We start from the raw sequence: 21,933 nt of genomic DNA, 5'->3' as shown, positions 1-21,933 counted from the left end.
CACAGATTAGACCCACAGACTACAAATAGTTTGCCCATTGATTTATGATGTTATTTATCGAATTAAATGAATGGGTTTGGACAAGCAAGGTTTGTTCTTTCTGAAGTTGCATTGACTATCATTTGGAAAAGCTATTTTCATTCAGGTTCCTTTCATACATGTCACTCCTGTTCATTGACTCGATAATACCCACCAGTTATTTGATGAGGCCCAACGTTGCTGGAAATGGCCATTAGTTTTCCTGAATATGGAAACCAAGTTAGTTTGTTTTGAACACATTCAAAGTCAATAAATAACAAGCTCATAACAGTAGAGATAAACGCTCAACGTTTGACAAATTGAAGGGACACTCTACTCCCATACAAGTTGGTGACTGAGCGATGCATAGCAGAATGCAAGCCCTGTGAGGCAGCTTCTCTCTCTTTCAACCCTGATGCCACTTGTGTTTGTCAGCATGGAAAATTGTTTGCTTCTGACACAATGTGTTCTCTGTAGGTACTTTTTCCCCCTCACTAATTCCCCTGCGATAACCCAGTTGTGGTTAGCTGCAATGCAGCCTTTGGCGGTTTCAGTTCCGTGTGCTTTCACGCTTTACCAAGTTGTCATTGCCTTGGCTTTTTGTTTCCTCCCGTTGGTCCTGTACTCAATTCTGTTATGGATTCATTAGAGCAGGATTGTTTGGATGGGCTTGGTGAATTTCCTGCACAAGTGTTTTGCCTGCAGGAGAAATTCATAATGCCATGCTCCAAAAACAAGCCTGCGTTTAGTTTAGTTTAGATACAGCGGGAAAGCAGGCCTTTCGGCCCACTGAGTCCGCACTGACCAGCGAGCCTCGCACACTAACACTATCCAACACACACTGGGGACAATTTACACATACACCAAGCCAATTAACCAATAAACCTGTACATCTTGGGAGTGTGAGAGGAAACCAAAGATCTTTGAGAAAACCCATACGGTCACAGGGAGTACGTACAAACTCCGTACAGACAGCACCCCTAGTCGGGATCGAACCTGGGTCTCCAGGGCTGTCAGGCAGCAACTCTACTGCTGCACCAGCATGCCACCCTTTCTCATAGCGTGGCAACAGGCCCTTTGTCACCGAGTCCACGTCGACCAGCAATCACCCCGTACACTAAAACTATCCTACACACTAGGGACAATTTACAATTTACAGAAGCCAATTAACCTACAAACCTACACCTCTTTGCAATGTGGGAGGAAACCGGATGTTTTCCAAAATTTCTTGTAATTAATCCTGCAGTCAGAGAAAGAGAATCGGGATTGCACAATCTTTTGCATTGATGGTTTCAGGTAACTATTTCAATCCTCTTATCTCCAGAAGCCCACTGAATGAGCATTTAAATGCACTTAGATGGGAAATTAATATGCAAGTGTAAAGGGGCCAACCAGCCAAGAAGCTGCACAACTGGAGGTCCATTACTTCTGGCAGGTCTATTAGTACACTCAAATTGGTGCTCGTTACTGGAATTTATAAGAGCAATTACTTTTGTCTCGTTATCCAATTAATTCCAGTGGAAGCTTATCAGAAGGAGATGGTATAACTGGTTGAGGTTGATGTTAATTATTTTGCCTTTGTCAATGGATGTTCCTTTAGCTTACTCTAAGAGCAGAAATAGGTTGAACTTTCAATAGTCAACCAACACATTCTTTGGTTCCCCATGTTTATTGCAATAACGTAATCAGGAAAAGGGGAAGGCAACTTGAGCTTACGGTGGCACAACAGGAGAGTTGCTGCCTAACAGCACTTGCAGCGCTGGAGACCCTGGTTCGATCCCGACTATAGGTGCTGTCTGTAAGCAGTTTGTACATTCTCCCTGAGACCACATGTTTTTTTTCCTGAGATCTTTGGTTTCCTCTCACACTCCAAAGACATACAGGTTTGTAGGTTAATTAGCTTGGTATAAGTGTAAATTGTCCCTAGTATGTGTAGGATAGTGTTAATATGCGGGGATCACTGGTCAGTGCGGACCCAGTGGTCCGAAGGGCCTGTTTCCGCACTGTATCTCTAAACCAAGCCATTAAAGAGAAAGGTACATTTTTCCAATTGGAATTCACAAGAAGACATAATGCTGAAAAATCGGGCCTATCTGAATCAGATTTTGCCGTGCCTCTGGTGGTGAATCTGTGGTATTCTTTGTCACAGACTGCTGTCCAATGGATATTTTTAAGGCAGATGTAGATAGATTCTTGATTAGTATGGGTATCAAGGGTTATGGGGAGAAGGCAGGAGAATGGGGTTAGGAGGGAGAGATAGATCAGCCATGATTGAATGGCGTAGACGATGGGCCGAATGGCCTAATTCTGCACCTATGACCTTATGAAGTCTACACTTCAGTTTTATTCATCTTCAGTCACATCAGTTTTATTAATCACAAATCGTTGGATGGAGAAGCAAGAGCAGGACTCTGGAGCCTTTGATGCTATTCATCAAGATCATGGGCGATTTCTACCACTTGCCTACCCAAACCAAGTCTGAAGAAGGGCCTTGACCCGAAACATCACCCATTCCTTCTCTCCAAAGATGCTGCCTGAGTTACTCCAGCATTTTGTGTCTTCCCAATCCTCATATTTCTTGATTCTTTTACTATCTAAAAGTCTACCTGTTCCTGTCGGTAACTGAACCTGTACAACCCTCTTCAGTAAAAAATTCCAAAACTTCACCACCCTCTAGTTGATAAAAACATTACTGATCTCTGTCCTGAATTGCTCCCCACTTAATTTATTAATTAAGGGTCCTGGCCCAATACTTCACCTATCCATGTCCTCCTGAAATGCTCCTACAGCACTTTAGTGTCCTTTTGAGTAAACCAGCATCTACAGTTCCTTGTTTCTACATTTAATTTGTGACTGGAACTTATGGCTTTAATCATCCAACCAATGGAAATATCATCCCTGCATGAATTCTCTGATGTTCCTTAATAATTTGCAATGAGATTAGCTTCCATTCTCCATCTCAACGGAGTACTGGCCTAGACTGTTAAACCTCTCAATTGACAACCCCACAGACCGTGAATGAATCTGGTGAACCTTTGCTACACTATTGGACGTTTATCCTACCGTGGCTATGAGGCCAGATCTGTACACAAAATTGCTGATGTAGTTTCACCAAAGTCCTATATAATTGCAAATCATTCATACAAGGAAGGATGTGGCTATGCTTTTGTGTTTCCAGTTTCATGTGTCAAAGGGTGGGAGAACATTTTGAGTCACCTTGGGAGTCAAACCTCAAATAGGATTTCATTATGAATGTAGATTATTGGTATCATCACAATCTGACACAAAGGTGTAAAGAAACATCTGGCACGCCCGTACTCCTTTGCATATGACATTATTTATTGGATTTAGTCACATAATGCTAAGGTGACCTCCACTTAACCTGATGAGCTCCAGCAAATTCCACACTTCAGTTTCCTCCCATATCCCAAAGGCATGTGGGTTTGTAGGTTAATTGGTCTTTGTACATTGACCCTAGTGTGCAGGGAGTGTAGGCAAAATTGGGATAACATATAACTCGTGTGAACGGTGATCGGTGGTTGGCGTGCTCGGTGGGCCGAAGGGCGTGTATCCATGCTGTATCTTGAAACTAACCTGAACTAAACTAAACACTTTAAGCAAAATATCACACACTTTGTAATTCACAAAGACTCATCCCTTCCTGCTACATAAACATCGCAAAAAACCCAAATATCTTTAACTTTAACTTTGCTTTCTTTCCTGTCTTGTTTTGTGTGGCCTGTGTTTTTTTTCTGTAGGGAAATGGTTTCTTATTTTTGAATTTTAATTATGCCCATTTAATAATATATGGCACTCTTTATCATGTCCATGATCATAGACCATTGGCTATTTTTAAGCATTGATTTAAAATAAAGTTTGCCACAAGAGTGATTCTAAAGCACAAACCATATTGATTAGCAGAATGCCCCGTAATTGTCTGCATGTTTTTTCATGAGCTTTGACAGTGTTATGGTGAGATTGCCTGGGTCAACCGTTCTGGTTAACCACCAGTGGATAGACATTGGCAACTTAACAAAGGTTTTGTTTATTGCTTATTTGATCTGAGGCCAACACAACAGTAATCTTAAAACACTTTAATTCTCCTTCCCATTCCCACACTGACCTTTCTGTCCTCGGTCTCCTCCATTGTCAGAGTGAGGCTAAACGCAAATTTGAGGAACGGCATCTCATATTTCACTGGGCAGCTTACAGCCCAGTCGTATGATTATTGATTGAACCCCGGCATTCCCTCTCTCTCACGATCACTCCCCCACTCGTCAATCAGCTTCTCGTTTTCACCCAACAAACAAGTCAAGTCAAGTCACTTTTATTTATATAGCACATTTAAAAAACAACTCTCATTGGCCAAAGTGCTTTACATTGGTGGAGGTACTAACGTTAAACAACAACTAACAATGGCCTGTTTCCTTTACCATCATTACTTTTTTTTGCATATCTTTCATTCATTGTTCTTTATCTCTCCACATCATCAGTCTATATCCCTCGTTTCCCTTTTCCATGACTTTCAGTCTGAAGAAGGGTCTCGACCCATTCCTTCCCTCCAGAGATGCTGCCTATCCCGCTGAGTTACTCCAGCTTTTTGTGTCGATCTTCGGTTTAAACCAGCATCTTCAGTTCCTTCCTACACAGTAAAGTTACATTTTCTCAAGTCAAGTCAAGTCAAGTTTATTCGTCACATACACATACGAGATGTGCAGTGAAATGAAAAGTGGCAATGCTCGCGGACTTTGTGCAAAAAGACAAACAAACAAACAACCAAACAAACTATCATGAACACACACATATTATTTTACATATTAAATATTGGAAGGAAAAACGTTCAGTAAAGTTAGTCCCTGGTGAGATAGGAGTTTACAGTCCGAATGGCCTCTGGGAAGAAACTCCTTCTCAACCTTTCCGTTCTCACAGCATGGCAACGGAGGCGTTTGCCTGATCGTAGCAGCTGGAACAGTCCGTTGCTGGGGTGGAAGGGGTCTCCCATGATTTTATTGGCCCTGGAGTTGTACCTCCTGATGTATAGTTCCTGCAGGGGGGCGAGTGAAGTTCCCATAGTGCGTTCGGCCAAACGCACTACTCTCTGCAGAGCCTTCTTGTCCTGGGCAGAGCAATTCCCAAACCAGATGGTAATATTTCCGGACAAGATATTTTCCACAGCCGCTGCGTAGAAGCACTGGAGGATCCTCGGAGACACTCTGAATTTCCTCAATTCCCTGAGGTGGTAAAGGCGCTGCCTTGCCTTACTCACGAGTGCTGCGGCGTGTGATGTCCATGTCATATCGTCAGAGATGTGGACTCCCAGTTATTTAAAACACTCACCCTATCCACAGGATCCCAATTTATCCTCAATGGTGTGTACGTCCTCGGATGATGTGCCCTCCTAAAGTCCACAATCAGCTCCTTCGTTGTTTTGATGTTCAAGAGGAGGCTGTTGTCCTGACACCAGAGTGCCAGATCAGCCACCTCCTCCTGGTAGGCCTTCTCATCGTTGTCTGAGATCAGGCCCATCACCACAGTGTCATCAGCAAACTTAATTATTGAGTTGGAGCTGAACCTAGCCACACAGTCATGTGTGTACAGGGAGTACAATAGGGGGCTGAGGACGCAACCCTGGGGCGATCCTGTGCTCAGGGTGAGGGACTTCGATGTATTTCCTCCCATCTTGACTACCTGGGGCCTGGCGGTGAGAAAGTCCAGGGCCCAGGCACACAGGGAGGTGTTGAGCCCCAATTCCAGTAGCTTCCCGGCCAGTCTGGTGGGGACTATCGTGTTGAAGGCTGAACTGAAGTCTATGAACAGCATCCTCACGTAGCCCCCCTTCTGGCTGTCAAGATGAGAGAGAGCGGTGTGCAAAACCTGGGAGACCGCATCGTCCGCGGATCTGTTCGGACGGAATGCGAACTGCAACGGGTCCATGTTCCGAGGGAGGAAGGCGCAGATATGTTTCTTCACCAGCCTCTCAAAGCATTTCATGACTACCGAGGTAAGGGCCACCGGACGGTAGTCATTCAGACAGGCTGGGGAGGCATTTTTTGGTACCGGTACAATGATGGATTTTTTGAAGCAGGCAGGGACCATGGACTTGTCCAGGGAGAGGTTGAATATTGTAGTGAGCACCGGAGCTAGCTGCGTAGCACAGGACTTGAGTACTCGCCCCGAGATGCCATCGGGGCCTGCAGCTTTCCTCGTGTTCATCCGTGTCAGAGCCCTCCTCACGTCGTGCTTGTCATTGAAATCTTGGATTGATCACTGAGAGAAAGCAAAGAAAGAAAGGACATTCATTTTTCACAACCTCAGGACATCTTAAAGTCCCTTGCAGTTGATAAAGCAGAATTTAGTTGAAATGCAGCCATAGTTATAATGTGGACATTTGACAGCCGATTTTCAAATTGTAAGATCTGACAAATGGAAACATAATAACAGCCATGTAATCAGTTTTAGGTGCTGGTGAAAGAATAAATATTAGTCAGGTTACTGGAGAGAACAAATCTGCTATTCATTGAAATACTGCCATGGGTTCCTTTGCAGCTAACTCATGGGGCATGTGGTCGAACACCTCATCCTATAGACGGCACTTTAGTGGGAATGTCGCTAAAGATTATGTAGTTAAATCTCTGGAGAGTGGATGCATGAACCTACAGCCTTCTAGCTGTTACTGCAGTGCGACAGCTAAACTACTATCCATTAAGTGTGGAAAATGCATCTTTATTATTCACAAATGTTTTAAACCCAGCCCAGGTGTCTGCAATACAAGGTTTAATCCTGAAGCATGTTACTTTTCTTTGGTGATTTAGGATCATTTCCTCTCCCACTGGTTTAACAGTGAATTTAAGAGACATCAGAAGACAATTTTGAAGAGAATTCGCTTGGTGTCAAGCTTCACACATCCCTCAACCAGTCGCTCAACCCAACAGCAACAGGTCATTTAGCCCATTACAGTTTGATGGGTCTGGCTGTTTGCAAATGTTCAACATGAAAGAATTATGATTATCTACTAAAACTGATGTACTTTTGGGAGTTTCCAAGAAACATTGGACCCAACCATAGATTCTGAAAAACCACAGCCTTGAGGATGGCTGTAATAATTAACTAGACTAAGTGGGACCCGTTGGGTCCCAGTCACACGGGAGGCCTGGTCCCCCCAACACAACCCATTCCCCAACGCAATATTCCACCACTCACCTGTTTCTCCAACGCAACCCGTTCCCCCAAAGCAATATTCCACCACTCAGGGGAGGGGGTGTGTGAGGGAGGGGGATGTGGGGGAGAGGGGTGGAGGGAGAGGGTGTGTGCAGTGGGGTGGGGGAGGGGGTGGAGGGGGGGCGGGGAGGGGTGAGTGTGGGGGGGGGGGGAGGGGTGTATGTGAGGGAGGGGGGTTGTGGGGTGTGTGTGGGGGAGGGTGTGTGGGGGAGGGGGCGTGTGGGGGAGGGGGCGTGTGGGGGAGCGGGCGTGTGGGGGAGGGGGGATTGGGGGAGGGGGTGTGGGGACAGGGTGTGTGTAGGGAAAGGAGGGATGTGGGAAAGGGGGGGTGTGGGGAAAGTGGGGTGGGGGAAGGGGAGGTGGGGGGAGGAGGAAGGGGGGTGTGGGGAGCTTGCACTCTGCTCACCCCGCACCTTCAGCTTTCGGCCTCATGCAGCAGTTCCCGGTCACACTCCGGCTTCACTCAGAGGTTCAACTCAGCAACTTCTGGCTGGTCGTGCTGGTTGCCGCAGAAGCAGCCCTCGAGCTGCTGAGCCTCCTTGAACGGCTGACTCCCCGCGAGACGCTGACTTCCCGCGAGCCACTTAATCCCCACAAGCTGCTCAATACACTGCACCCCTTCAGCTTTTTATTCCTCTCGCCGCGTTATTGACAGCAGGTTCCGGAAGGGGCGGTTTTTACGATATTTAAACCTTCATAACTTTTGTACTATTTCATCAATCGGAACAGAACATATTTGACTTGCAGCAGAGGAGAATGGTGAGTAAGGTGGCAAAAAATCATAGCGCTATAGGGGATCGTTTTGCGCAAATTTAATTACAACGCAGTGGTCAAGATGAGAGTTTTAGTAATAGTATAGATATATATGGTGAAATGTTGGTTGTGTCAAGAGTGATGAATTGTCCTAAGTACAGGCTAAGGAACAATTAAATTCTTACTTGCTGCATCTTTACAGGCCCACTAATGCAATAACATACGGATAAATATAGAATGATCAATATTGTAATAAATTATAACCAATAATATGAGGTAAACTACCCATATCAGCTGAGTAGTCACTATGCTGCTCCAACATAAGCTTGAGGTATTTTACTTCGGAGTCACGTGAGTGACTACGTGAAGAAGCCCGTCAGCCCGTATGCGCGTCATTACGTCTAACGCATGTCGCGCGACTGGCTGGCAGGCGCGCTGCTCCTCCAGCGGTAAGTTTCAAACCTGAAGGTAAGTTTCAAACTTATTTTTCAGGTTGTGTTTTTACCTTGCAGGAAGCTCTCGACAGAGTTCCTGCTGGATGTCGTTCCGGGGAATCCCGACTCCGCGGGGAAACCTGGCTGCGGAGACCGCGGGAAATCTCATCTCCGCGAGCGGAACCCAGCTAGGGGTCAACCCGGCTGCAGAGATCACGGGGTATACCGGCTCCACAAAGGAAAACTCGGCTCTGGGGAAACCCGGCCATGGTGACCGCTGGCTGCGAAAGCCTCGGGGAATCCCGGCTCCCTGGGAAATACCGGCTCGGCAGGCTGGTTAATCTTCAAACTAGTCCGGCCAGGAGGATTCACCTACTGCAGTGGGAGCGTCTTTGGCCATTTTCTTTGCCGGATAGAGCATCTCATGGGGAGATGCTCCACCTGATACTCCAAAGAAGGGAGTAATATCAGCACGGGTCTCGGGGGCCTGCGGTAGTGCCTGGTACAGGGCTGCATTATATCTCCCTCTCTGAGGAGGGAAGCTAGGCAGTCGCAGTTTGGTGGTATGCCGTGAGGGAATTTTCCACGACACGCCAGCTGCGTGACACCTGCAGCAGCGCCTGTTGCAGGGCTGCATTATATCTCCTTCTCTGAGGAGAGGAGCGTAGGCAGTGAGTGTATGACTGCAAATTCAGAAATATGTCCGTGAAACATACTGGAGTGCATGCGTGAGGTCAGAATTCTGTCATGACATTAAGGATTGCAATATCCACACAAATGGACGAGCCGCTGCAAGGGAGAGTTGGCTTCCAGCCTACGGTGGAAAACCTGGAGCTTGGTAAGCATCTATGACCCCACGTCACATCATTACAGAGTGCCGGCAGTGAACAGCGCTATCTGGGGAGCGCGAGGCCAGCAATGTCCAGCCGCCGAATCTTCTCCTTGGAAAAGACCTAGCCAGGCAAGAAACCTGGATGAGGTAGTGAAGCGGTCAGACCAGTCAAGTTACCAACGACGAGCAAAAGCCTCATCGTTTGCGGCAACTACGCCCCAACGCCTCCATCGGCAGTAAGTGGTTTCACTGAAGCTGGTGGCAGCTTGAAAGCTGATCCTCTGGGCAGAGGTCTTTTAGGCCAATGCCCAAGCCGGCCTGAGGGAAATTGTGCAATCCACGCACCTCAGCAGTCCTATCCTCCATATTCAAGGATGGAATCAAAACCTGAGGACGGATACAGAACTCACACGGGGTGTATAGACTAGTTACGTGTGGTAACAGATTACACTGTTTTGCACGAATGTCGAGATATTGGGTCACCCTTGATTAACTTCACATTCACATGTGCCTGAAGCAACCCCTGGTTCAGGGTTGCCATTCCTCCCATTCGGGTGAAGGCAGTGATGGAGATGGTGCTAAAATACATGCACACATTCCTGAGGCAGCTCCTGGTTCAGGTTGCATAAGTCCTCTCATTCGGATGTATGAAGGATGAAGATGGAGCCATATATATTATGACTCCTCCTTAGGGCCCTCCGCTCCCTACCCTCACTCATAAAGATCAGCTGGTAGTTCTAGTTTCTCGAATCTTACTATATTCAGTTCATCATCTGTTATCTGTGATTTCACACCACTGCTTTGAAGATTGACGCGCTTGCGGGCTGACGCCCTTCTTCACGTAATCCCTCAACGTAACTCCCCATAAAATAAAGATCAAACTTCAAACTGGTAAGTTCTCGTTTAATCTTACTATTTTAAATAGGTTGAGTTTTTAATCTGAAGAGGTATGGATCATGTGCAGGCAGATAAAATTAATTTATCTTTACATTATGTTCAGCTCAGACATTGTGGGTCACAGGGCCTGTTCCTGCACTGTAATTTCCTATGTGTAGGAAATGATTGTAGATGCTGGTTTAAATCGAAGGTAGATCACAAAATGCTGGAGTAACTCAACGAGACACGCATCATCTCTGGAGAGAAGGAATGGGTGACGTTTCTTCGAGGCCCTTCTTCAGACCCTGTACTTTCCTATGTTCTATGTTCCATGTTCTATGTTCTAAAGAGTAAAGCTCGCTCCTATAAGTGGGCTAGAATAAACAGTACTAAATGATTACAATATTAAATGCTAAGAAGTAGCCTAGAGTCGTTTCCGAAAGCATTATGTTCCTGCCTCAATTATCAGCTACCAAAGATAATTCTTAATGTATACAGTTGAGAATCTTGAACTCATTTAAGTATATATCATGAACTGAAGAAGGTCAGGTAGAATATGCAAAAAAGCTCCCTTTTATTTTGTTCACAGTCTTAAAATCATGGAAATTGTTAAAGCAATGGAAAGAGAGGTGAATTCCAATTCCAGTTCGTTTTGAAGTTAAAAACAGTCCAAACCAAACTTTTCCCTCTTTTCCATTAAATGTTTATGTCCACATTGGAGGAGCCAAAAAATGGAAGATTAAGTAATCATGTAATTATTGATTCAGTCTAATAGAATGGCAACAATGTATGTCAACAGAGATTGACTCATTATGGCATCTATTAATAGCACCAGTTATTCTATTTATTTGACATCACTCTCGTGGCAATGGTTCAAAACGTATGGCTGAGGAAACAACATTATCTGTTAAAGAAAACAAAGAATCCTTAGTGAAAGCCTGAGGTGCTTATGAGAAATATTGTTCTTTGCTCATTATAAATAGGAAACTATGTCAGTAATACTCTAAATAGATGAATAGTATTAATAATTCAACAGAGAACATCCTTTTGCCATTTTAACAATGCAGTATTTAAAAAAAAATCTTAACACATGATTCTGAACACTTCTGGTTCAGCCTGTAGAAGGGTTTCGGCCCGAAACGTTGCCTATTTCCTTCGATCCATAGATGCTGCTGCACCCGCTGAGTTTCTCCAGCGCTTTTGTCTACCTTCGATTTTCCAGCATCTGCAGTTCCTTCTTAAACATTCTGAACACTTGGACAGGTACACAGATAGGAAAGGTTTAGAAGGATATGGGGCAAACACAGGCAAATGGGGCTAGCTTAGATGGGCATATTAGTGTGCATGGATGAATTTGGCCAAAGGGCCCATGACTATATCCATTGCAGAACTGTACGTGGTACTTATTTTGATGCTAGCATTACAGTCAACCTCCACCTAGTACACATAACAAGCCTTCAGAGTTAACCAACATGACTAGGTTATCCATGCTGGTCATCGGTGGTGGCCTTCATTGTCTGGAGCAATGCTGTGACGATTTTCACATGAACTATTGAGGCTCATGTTAGCTCACGACCTTGGATAATCTGTGTCATTCAAAATCCAGTTTGCAGCATCTTGAAATATTTCACTTTTTTGTAATACTCTATTACAGTAACTACATTTCACTGGCTGTGAATATCCTAAGTATATCCTGATGTCATGCGAAGATATTAATAATAGATTTGCTCAATTTTACCAAAATTTATACACATCTAAAATTAAAATAGAAGATAGTAAAATTAAAACATTTTTAGATAACTGTAATCTTCCAAAACTGGACCTTTTGGAACAAGAGAAACTTGAAGCTCAAATTACAATCAAAGAAATAGGTGAAACAATAAAATTGTTGAAAAATGGTAAGACACCGGAACCAGATGGTTTTAGTAATGAATTTTATAAAAAATTTCATGAGATAACGACCCCTTATTTATTTAATTTATACTCCCATGCTTTTAAAGAAAACAAACTACCTGAAACACTAACAGAATCAACTATTACGCTTATTCCAAAAAAAAAAAAAATAGATAAAGATTTAGAAGATCCGGGCTCATACAGAGCTATATCACTTTTAAATACAAATCAGAAAATCTTAGCAAAGACTTTAGCAAGAAGATTAAACAAATATATTAGTAAATTGATAAGCCCTGATCAATCGGGGTTTATTCCCAAAAGATACTCATTTAATAATTTGAGACGCCTGTTTAATATAATGTACTCGCATAAAGTAGAGGAAGAAGATATATCAATTATTTCTTTGGATGCAGAGAAAGCATTTGATCAGGTAGAGTGGCAATACTTATATAAAGTACTGCAAAAATTTAATATGGGAGAGAATTTTATAACATGGGTAAAATTATTGTATGATAAACCGATGGCAAGAATTTTAACTAACAACATGTTATCTCAAAAATTTCAACTATCAAGGGGTAATGTGCGTTATCACCCCTGCTATTTGCCCTTATGATAGAACCCCTGGCTGAAAGTATAAGAATTCATCCGAATATTCAGGGCTATAATACCAGGGACTCAAAGAATAAAATCTCATTATATGCAGACGATATACTTTTATATATTACAAAGTCACAAACGAGCATACCAAATTTATTAAATTTAATAGAGGAATTTGGGTCTTTTTCTGGATATAGAATAAACTGGAATAAAAGTGAAATCATGACATTAAAACCTCAAGAACCTACACACTTATTGAAGTTCCCCTTTAAAATCGCAACAGAAAAATTTAAATATTTGGGTATTCAGATTACTAGAAAATATAAAGTTATTCAACGCTAATTTTATACCTTTATTAAATAAACTTAATACGCTGATTAAATTTTGGAAAACACTTCCTTTATCATTATTAGGTAGAATAAATGCAATAAAAATGATCTTCCTACCACAATTACTATACCTATTTCAGTCTATACCGGTATATATACCAAAATATATATATTTTAAATTAGACTCTAATATTACTAATTTTATTTGGGACTATAGATCACATAGAATTACAAAAAAACACTTATGTAAACCAAAAGAGGTTGGGGGACTTTCACTTCCGAATTTTATGTATTATTACTGGGCAATGCATATTAAGAATATAATTTACTGGCTGGATAGTTCTGCCCAACAGACAGAATGGATAAAAATGGAGAAAGAGGATTGTCATCCATGTAATATAGGAACGATCCTCTTCTCCCCGAAAAAACTGAATAACACAATATATAAGAAGAACCCAATTATATATGGTACAATAAGAATTTGGAAACAAATAAAATTATCTTTAAAATTAAGAAATCTATCATTGTTAATGCCAATAGCGAATAACTCTTTATTTAAACCATCTCTTATTGATAAGACATATAACCAATGGGAAAGTCTCGGAATTAGAAGGATCGGGGATATGTACGAAATGGGAAACCAACTATCATTCCAACAACTACAATTAAAATTTAAACTGAAAAACAACCAATATTTTAAATATCTTCAGATTTGCGATTTCATGCCTAAGTATATCCTGATGTCATGCGAAGAGCGATATAAATGAAAGTGTTTATTTTTGGCTAAAGCCTAATAATAATTTATCTGTTTCTGTTTCGCAGAATTTTTGGTTAAAATCATTATTCCCGTTCATTGATTCTTTAGTCCAACTTTTTCTGGTAGAATGAGGATGCTAATCTTGCTTCATTTTGCTTTATTCAACGGAGTCAATGAAGTTAGTTAGGGAATGAAGGGCTCAATCCTGAACAAGTTACAGTGAATCCTGATGGTCTGGCATCTGATTCACTCACAGCTGGAATGTGAGCCGGAATTCCAGTGTGTAAACTGGGTGTCAGGCCAGAACCAATGATCAGAGCCAGGGCTAAGGTCCAGTCTATGGAATGGGTGTGTGATTGGAGCCAGGAATGGGGTCCAAGACACAAGGTCAGGAACATGGGTAGGTTTGCAGCTGGAGCCTAGCGTGCTTGTATACATTCAACACCCTTAAACCTCACTTGGTTTACAGGAACATTTATTGTATTATTGTATTATTGTATAAAGTGTAAAAAAACAAACCTAAAAGTATGCTTGAGCATTAATAAGAACAAAACCGGACAACACAGTAAGCTTCCTCGCCCAGCACCAGAAAGTCCGAAGGAGTGCTGGATTATTTGATCATATTCCTCAAACCAGTTCAGATTACTCCTGGACTCAGGAAGAGTCAACCACATTGGTGGAGAAACAAGGAACTACCGATTTACACAAAAGGACACAAAGTGCTGGAGTAACTCAGCGGGTCAGGCAGCATCTCTGGAGAACATGGATAGATGACATTTTGGGTCTGGATCCTTCTTCAGACTGATTGGAGGGTTGTAGGGAAGAAAGCTGAGAGAGAGAAGAGGCAGGATAAAGCGAGGCAGTTTGCCTTATTTACAGGCCAGACCAAATAAGATTGGTATTAGTATTGACATTGGTATTAGTTTATCTTTGTCATGTTAACTGAGGTACAGGGAAAAACTTTCTTTGCATGCTACCCAGTCAAACCGTACTAAAAATGCGTACAACAAAGCTTACGCCAGTGCAATGGGAAGTGTAAAGAGATAAATACCAGAGTGCAGGATAGAGTGTTATAGTTATAATGGTGTTATAACGGTATGGCTACAGGGAAAATTTAGATTAAAACCAGCACAAGGACCGGCAATAAGGTAAATTGGGAGATCAGAACTACACCCTGAGCAGATGAGAGGTCCTTCGATCGTCTGAACAGCAAGGAAGAAGCTGTGCTCTTAAACTATGTATCTTCTGCTCAATGAGATCTGGTACAATGATTGTAAAGGGTCTGACTCAGCTGCTGGGGTTGGTATTGGCATCGCATGTATCAAGATACAATGATCGGCATATGTTTGTGGAGTCTCCAATTAAATTAGATAATACTATACATTAATACAATCAAGCGGTCCTCCAGTACTCCATCTCATCATTGTTCAGGATTGAGCCCTTCACAGTGGTGTCATCTGAAAATGTATCAATGTAGTTTGAGAATTTGAACGCACTGTTATGAGTGTTATGGGGAATATAGTGAGGGGCTGAGAATGCAGCCTTGCGGGGCACTGGTGTTGGGAAGTATTGTGGAGGATCTTAGCATCATTGATGGCTTTACAAAGGTCATAAATAGATTTATTGTACCGCTCATTGCAAATGTGGACTTCATTTGGGAGTAGACTTCATGGTTCATCTACGATTTCTGGTTGGGGTAAGGTTCTGATTCCGGAAGAAACTCATATTGTCTTCTTTGGTACACAGTCCTCTACATACCTCCTGATGAAGTCTGTGACAACTGTGGCACACACACTTAGATTGGCCGCAGTCCTGGTATATGGATCTGCCCACTTACTCAAAGCAGTCGTGAAGGATCTCATCTGTTTCCTTAGACCAGGACTTTCTGTACCAGATCCTCCAGCTTCTTTTTCTGCTTGTAAGCAAGGAGTAGAAGCACAGCCAGGGGCTCAGATTTTCATAAGTGCAGTCAGCAGATGGAACGGTAGGCTGGTGTAGATACCAGGATTTGCTTGCTTGTTAACGAGTGAATTCTACCTAAAACAGTAGAATAAAAAACTTGAGGACTGGTTGCGCAGATTGTCCCTCCATGTCTGAAAGTAGATTGACAACAGCTCACCATGATGAGATGCAATCTTCCTGTCACATGGTGTTAATGTCTAAGCCTTGAGTGTAGGGGCTACATCATATGCTAATAATTTTACATAAATCACTAAATAGTTTGTCAGGCATGTGTAATGACTAATGGACTTCAGCAAAAGTCAATGCCTAGATGGTTTTAAATATTACAAGTATTTGACAGACAACAGTAAGAGCCATATTTTTGTGTCTGTGACAAATGCCAACTTGAGCTAAGTCTATTATTATTTCTTGAAAAAAAATGACATCCTCAAAAAAGCCCACATGTAAACAGTCTAAAGTAAATCCTTTTCAAAATGTTTTAAATGGGGTCAGAATGTCAAATTTCAAAATACATTGACATTTTTAATATTTAAAAATGTCACATAAACAGATAGTTAGATCCAGTGTTTCAGAAATGACAGGATTTCCCTCTGTCTTTTGTGCAATTTAGTAAGGCTTCACCTGTCCAGTCACTCATGATGATTGTTTAAGTGCTTTTAAAAGAGAAAAAATATTCAATGAAGGCTCAAGTGTTGCCTTACACACACACAGATATGCTAATATGTCTGTTTTTTTCTGTTCTTGAAAGCTTATTGGCCTTATTGCAGAACATAAACAGGACAAAAAGGCACAGCCTGAATGTGTCAGCACAAGTAGATAGAGTGGTGAAGAAAGCGTACGGTATGTTTGCCTTCATTAGTCAGGGCATTGAGTATAAGAGTCAGGAAGTCATTATGCTGTTTTATAAGACTTTAGTTCAGCCACATTTGAAGTATTGGGTGCAGTTTTGGTTGCCCCATTACAAGAAAGATGTGGAAGCTTTGGAGATGGTGCAGAAGTGTTTTACCAGAATACTGCCTGGATTAGCAGAGGTTAGCTACAAGGAGAGGTTGGACAGACTTAAATTGTTTTTCCAGAAAGGAGCTCCTGGCTTTGGAAGCCTTTTTTCAGCTGTGTCTATCAGACATCTGTGGGAGCAACACCTGGTTCAGGGTTGCATCATGATTATTTCCGCTCAGTGGAGGGGACTGTTGGAGATTCTTTCATAAGAGACTCCAACTATGTGGATATCGATAGAGCAGTTGAATCTCTGATCTGATGGGGATATGCCTCTTTTTAATCATATGAACAAATTATGCTCCATGTACCGGAGGCATTAACAAAGGGCTCCAGCCACATGCCTGTGACAACACCTGGCAGGGTTGCAGTATTTCTCCCACTCTGTCGTGGGGAGTATCGACCTCTTTGATGACCCTCGGACTATCCTTGATCGGTCTTTGCTGGCTTTACCTTGCACTAATCATTATTCCTTTATCATTTATCTATACATTGTAAATGGATCAATTATAATCATATATTGCCTTTCTGCAACTGGTTAGCATGCAACAAAAGCTTTTCACTGTACCTCGGTACATGTGACAATAAACTAAACTAAACTAAACTAAATAAACGAAACTAAACATGTGCCGACAGGTGAGATTAGTTTATCTTGGCATCATTTTGAGCACAGACACTGCAGGCCGAAGGGCTTATTTCTGTGCTGTACTTTGTTCTAAGTTCTATATTCTAAATTGATTAGACATGGTTTGCCTTTAACAAATCCATGCTGGCTTTTCTAAACAAAGCCATTTTCTTTCTAGGTGTCCATTAATCCCACTCTAAAATAATGTTTCCAAAACCCCGCCATTATCACGCTTAAAATAAAGTGTCTGCAATTGCAGGGCATATCCTCACACTTTTTGTTGAACAAGAATGTAAAATTTGTTACCCATCACTATTCTGGCACAGCTCCTCTATCCAAAATGCTCCGGAAAATTATGAACAACGCTCCCATAATTTCTTCCAGTACTTCCCTCAAAATTGCAGGATGAACTCTGGTGGTTTATCTACTTCAAGGCAACCATCAAACACCCGCCCACGCTGGTTTTATGTAATCCCATTTTCATATCCTACACAGGAGGGGCAATTTACTGAAGCCAATCAACCTGCGATTCTGGAATGTGGAGGGAAACCAGATCACCCAAAGAAAATCCTCGCGGTCACAGGGAGAATTTACAAAGTCCGCGCGGACAGCACCTTTAGTCAGGATTGACCCTGAGTCTCTGACGCTGTGAGGCAGCAGCTCTACTGCTGCACCACTGTGCCACCCTTGGATGCAACCTCCTTCCTGGTGAGGACAGATAAAAACAATCTCAAAACTACCCACACCATCCATGAGCAAGTACCCATTTTTGTTCTTAATGGATCCCTACTCCTCCATGTAAAAGCTTTTCACTACTTATATTATTAAACACATTTGGATTCCCATTTATGTTGGCAGCTATTTTTTTCTCATCTGCTCTCTTCTGCCAATCTTATTTTAATTTTCACTTACCTTCTGACACTGGCTTAAACAGCCTGGTTCTCACTGATTTTAACAACTAACAATAGTCTTAACCAGGCTTTTTGTTTTGCTTTATCATCAGAAAAAAAGGTAGCCATTTGTCTTATCAAGCCAATGCCGATGTTCGGCAAAACCCCATCTACCCCATTCCCCCACTTACTTCCTTGCACCCCATTTTCTCTCACATATGCATCAACTTCACCCTGATTCGCCTACCACACAGCTGCATAGAACATAGAACAGTACAGCACAGGGACAAGCCCTTCAGCCCACAATGGTCATGCCGAACATAATGCCAAGACCAACTTATATATCTGCACATAACCCATATCCCTCCATTCCCTGCATATCCACTTGCCTATCCAAAAGTATTTAAAACACCACTATTATATCTGCCTCCACTACCACCAGCAGCATGTTCCAGGCACACACCATCCTTCATGTAAAAAAACTTGCCCTGCACAACTCCTTTATATGATGCCCCACTCACCTTAAAGCTATGCCTTCCAGTATCTGATATTCCAATCCTGGGAAAAAGGTTCTGACTGAATATCCAAATTATTCTCTCATATTTTTATATTGGTGTAATTTTACAGAAGCCAATTAACCTAGCAATATGGGTTTTGGGATGGGAACTGGAACACCCAGAGGAAATCCTTGTGATCACAGACTATATGTGCCAAACCATGCAGACAGAACTAGAAGTTAGGATTAAACACAGGTTACTGGAAACATGAAGCGTCCGTACTCCCTGTCACATATAACGTAATAAAGTCATAAATGATAGGAGCAGAATTAGGCCATTCGGCCCATCGTCATCTCCGCCATTCAATCATGGCGGACCTATCTCTCCCTCCTAACCCCATTCTCCTGCCTTCCCCCCATAACCCTTGACATCTTTATCAACTGCATGTTCTTGATTTCTTCCAATTCTATATTAAAAGATATTTCTCTGAAGGATTTGGCACTTGCACCAAATATGGATTCTCAGCATTTGTGAAGCTGTTGGCAGAGGAAGAAAAAAAAATATTTGCCCATTAGAACATAAAGTGACTTCTGAGTGATCAAAAGGTTATCTGGTCAAAGGAACAGTCTGGTATATTCACTTTGTGAACCCAATAACTGCTTCAATCTACAGAGTTCTCAACTTGAAAAAAAGCAGTTCAGGATCACTTCTGATTTTCCATTAACAATCTTTAAAAAAAATGTTAGAGATACAGTGCGGAAACAGGCCCTTCGATCCCCGCATACTAAAGGGCCTGTCCCACTTATGTGTCCATGGCACGCAAATTACGCGACCTCCTGGTCGCGTTGGGCCGCGACGGTCCTGCGAAGGTCGGGCACGATTACATGCGTACGCACAGCCGTCTGGAGCGCATGACGTCATTTGAAGATGGACACAAAGCTGGAGTAACTCAGCGGGACCGGCAGCATCTGTGGGGAGAAGCAATGGGTGATGTTTCGTGTCAAGACTCTTCTTCAGTCTGAAAAGAATGGTCTTGACCCGAAATGTCACCCATTGCTTCTCTCCAGAGATGCTACCGGTCCCGCTGAGTTACTCCTGCATTTTGTGTCTATCTTCAATTTTCTTGGCCCCGCTCTGGGAGTAGAAGTGGGGGCGGATCCGGACCGCAACGGCCGTGAACCCCAGGCCGAGTTCGGCGATCGTTTGCCTGCTTCTGCTGCTGTTGAAGGTGAGATGTTGCGTCGCGCCAGGGACTTGGGCCTGTCCCACTTTGGCCGTCAGTTCCGCGACAGGCCGTTGGCGCACGAAGATTTTGTTCACTACAAAAATTTCGGCGCCCCGCGCGATGTCGCGCACAACTACATACCCCTTCGCGCTTCTCAGTGGGACCGGCCCCGCGCGGCCATACGATACCTTAGCGCGACCACGAGGTCGCGTAATTTGCATGCCAAGGACACGTAAGTGGGACAGACCCTTAACAGAATCTCCACACACTAGGGACAATTTTTTTTACATTTACCAAGCCAATTAACCTACACTTAAATAATTCCAAGGACAACAAAACTGCAGCTATCACTTTGAGAACCCAACTACGGTCGTCTTTTGCAAGCTATGCCATTTATGCAAGAAACATTTTTTGGATTATTCTAAAGTACAGGAATATTTCTGTACTTTTGTAATCATCTGGGAGGCAAGTTGTGAATGATTAGACTACTTTTCAGATGTTATCATTAATCAGTGATTTAATTCAACAAGGAATTGCCTGTAAGCTTTTCTACATTGCCTCAGGCTTGAGTGCATTAGCCTGATGAGTGAATAATGACAGATATATGTTTGTCTCTTTTTTAAAGTTGTTACATCGTTGAAAAGATAATTCATTTAAATATTCAGGCAATTATTTTGACTGAGTTATTTGGTAACGTAGAAATATAAAGATTACTCCATTGGCTTGAAATTAGAACTGAAACTAATCTTTCCATCCAATACCTGGCAACATTTCTACACCTTAAGGCTCCTTAGGTTGCTGGCAGAGTCACAAATACTTTGCTCACAGCACATAAAAGTTATGACAGCCCATATTACACCGAGAAATGCTCATGCTTTACTGCAATTATCTGACTTTGGCATTGATCGATGGACTAATTGACAGATACAGCATAGAAACAGGCCCTTCCGCCCACCGAGTCCATGTTGACCATCAATCACCAGTACCCACTATTTCTATGTTATCCCACTTGCTTTTGCATCCATTCCCTAAAAATTAGGGGCAATTCTACAGAAGCTAATTATCCTACAAACTTGCACGTCTTTGGGATGTTGGAGGAATTCAGAGCACCTGAAGGAAGCCCCTGCGGTCACAGGGGAAACATGCAAACACCATACAGACAGCACCTGAGGTGAGGATCGAACCCAAATCTCTGGCACTGTGAGACAGCAGCTCTATCAGCTGTGCCACTGTGCATGAAGAAATTATACAACATAGATTAATCCTGAAGTTCTATTGGAAATTAAATATAATTATTTTAGGTAATGTTATTAAATTTAGTCCTGTACTTTTTATTTATCCGTGCTTGACCTGAGGGAGTACTGGTGAGCCATTTTATTGAATTGGTGCAGTCCTTCTGTCAGGGACGTCGGGGGTTATGGGGAGAAGGCAGGAGAATGGGTTTGAGAGGGAAAGATAGATCAGCCAGGAATGGCGGAGCAGACTTGATGGGCCGAATGGGTTGATTCTGCTCCGCTCACTTATGAACTTATGATGTTCCCACAGAGTTGCTTGTAGAGAGTTTCTTGTTTGGGACTCAATGACAATGAACTACCAGTGCTACTGTTGCAAGTCAGGATGGTTTGTGACCTGCAGAGGAACTTGTACTGGGTCATATTCTCATTCATCTGCTACTCCTGTACTGCATGATCATTCATTCCGGTGGTGATGTTGGAATAACCCACGTGAGCAACTGCCATGCTTCTGAAGCTGGTACCACTCCAATCATGGGGATGAATTGATGGACAGAATCACTATTCTACATGATGGTGGTGTGGTGGGCGGTGGTGGAATCAAGCAAGGGGCAGTTGATAATTCATTTGATACCAAAAGCCCCGTTGAACATTGACAGCAATTTCTTGAGCTTTAAGTAATTTTAAAATACTGTTTCCCTCTACCATCTATCCGATAATTGAAAACTTCAAATGTGTTTATCCATGCACATTATGTTTATGCACGTTAAATATAACACTATTGTGATCTTTGGTGCTC

The sequence above is a fragment of the Amblyraja radiata genome, chromosome 16 (genome assembly GCF_010909765.2).
Source record: "Amblyraja radiata isolate CabotCenter1 chromosome 16, sAmbRad1.1.pri, whole genome shotgun sequence".
NCBI classification, from domain to species: Eukaryota; Metazoa; Chordata; class Chondrichthyes; order Rajiformes; family Rajidae; genus Amblyraja; species Amblyraja radiata.
The sequence above is the reverse complement of the archived record's forward strand: the minus strand, read 5'-3'. Positions refer to the sequence as shown.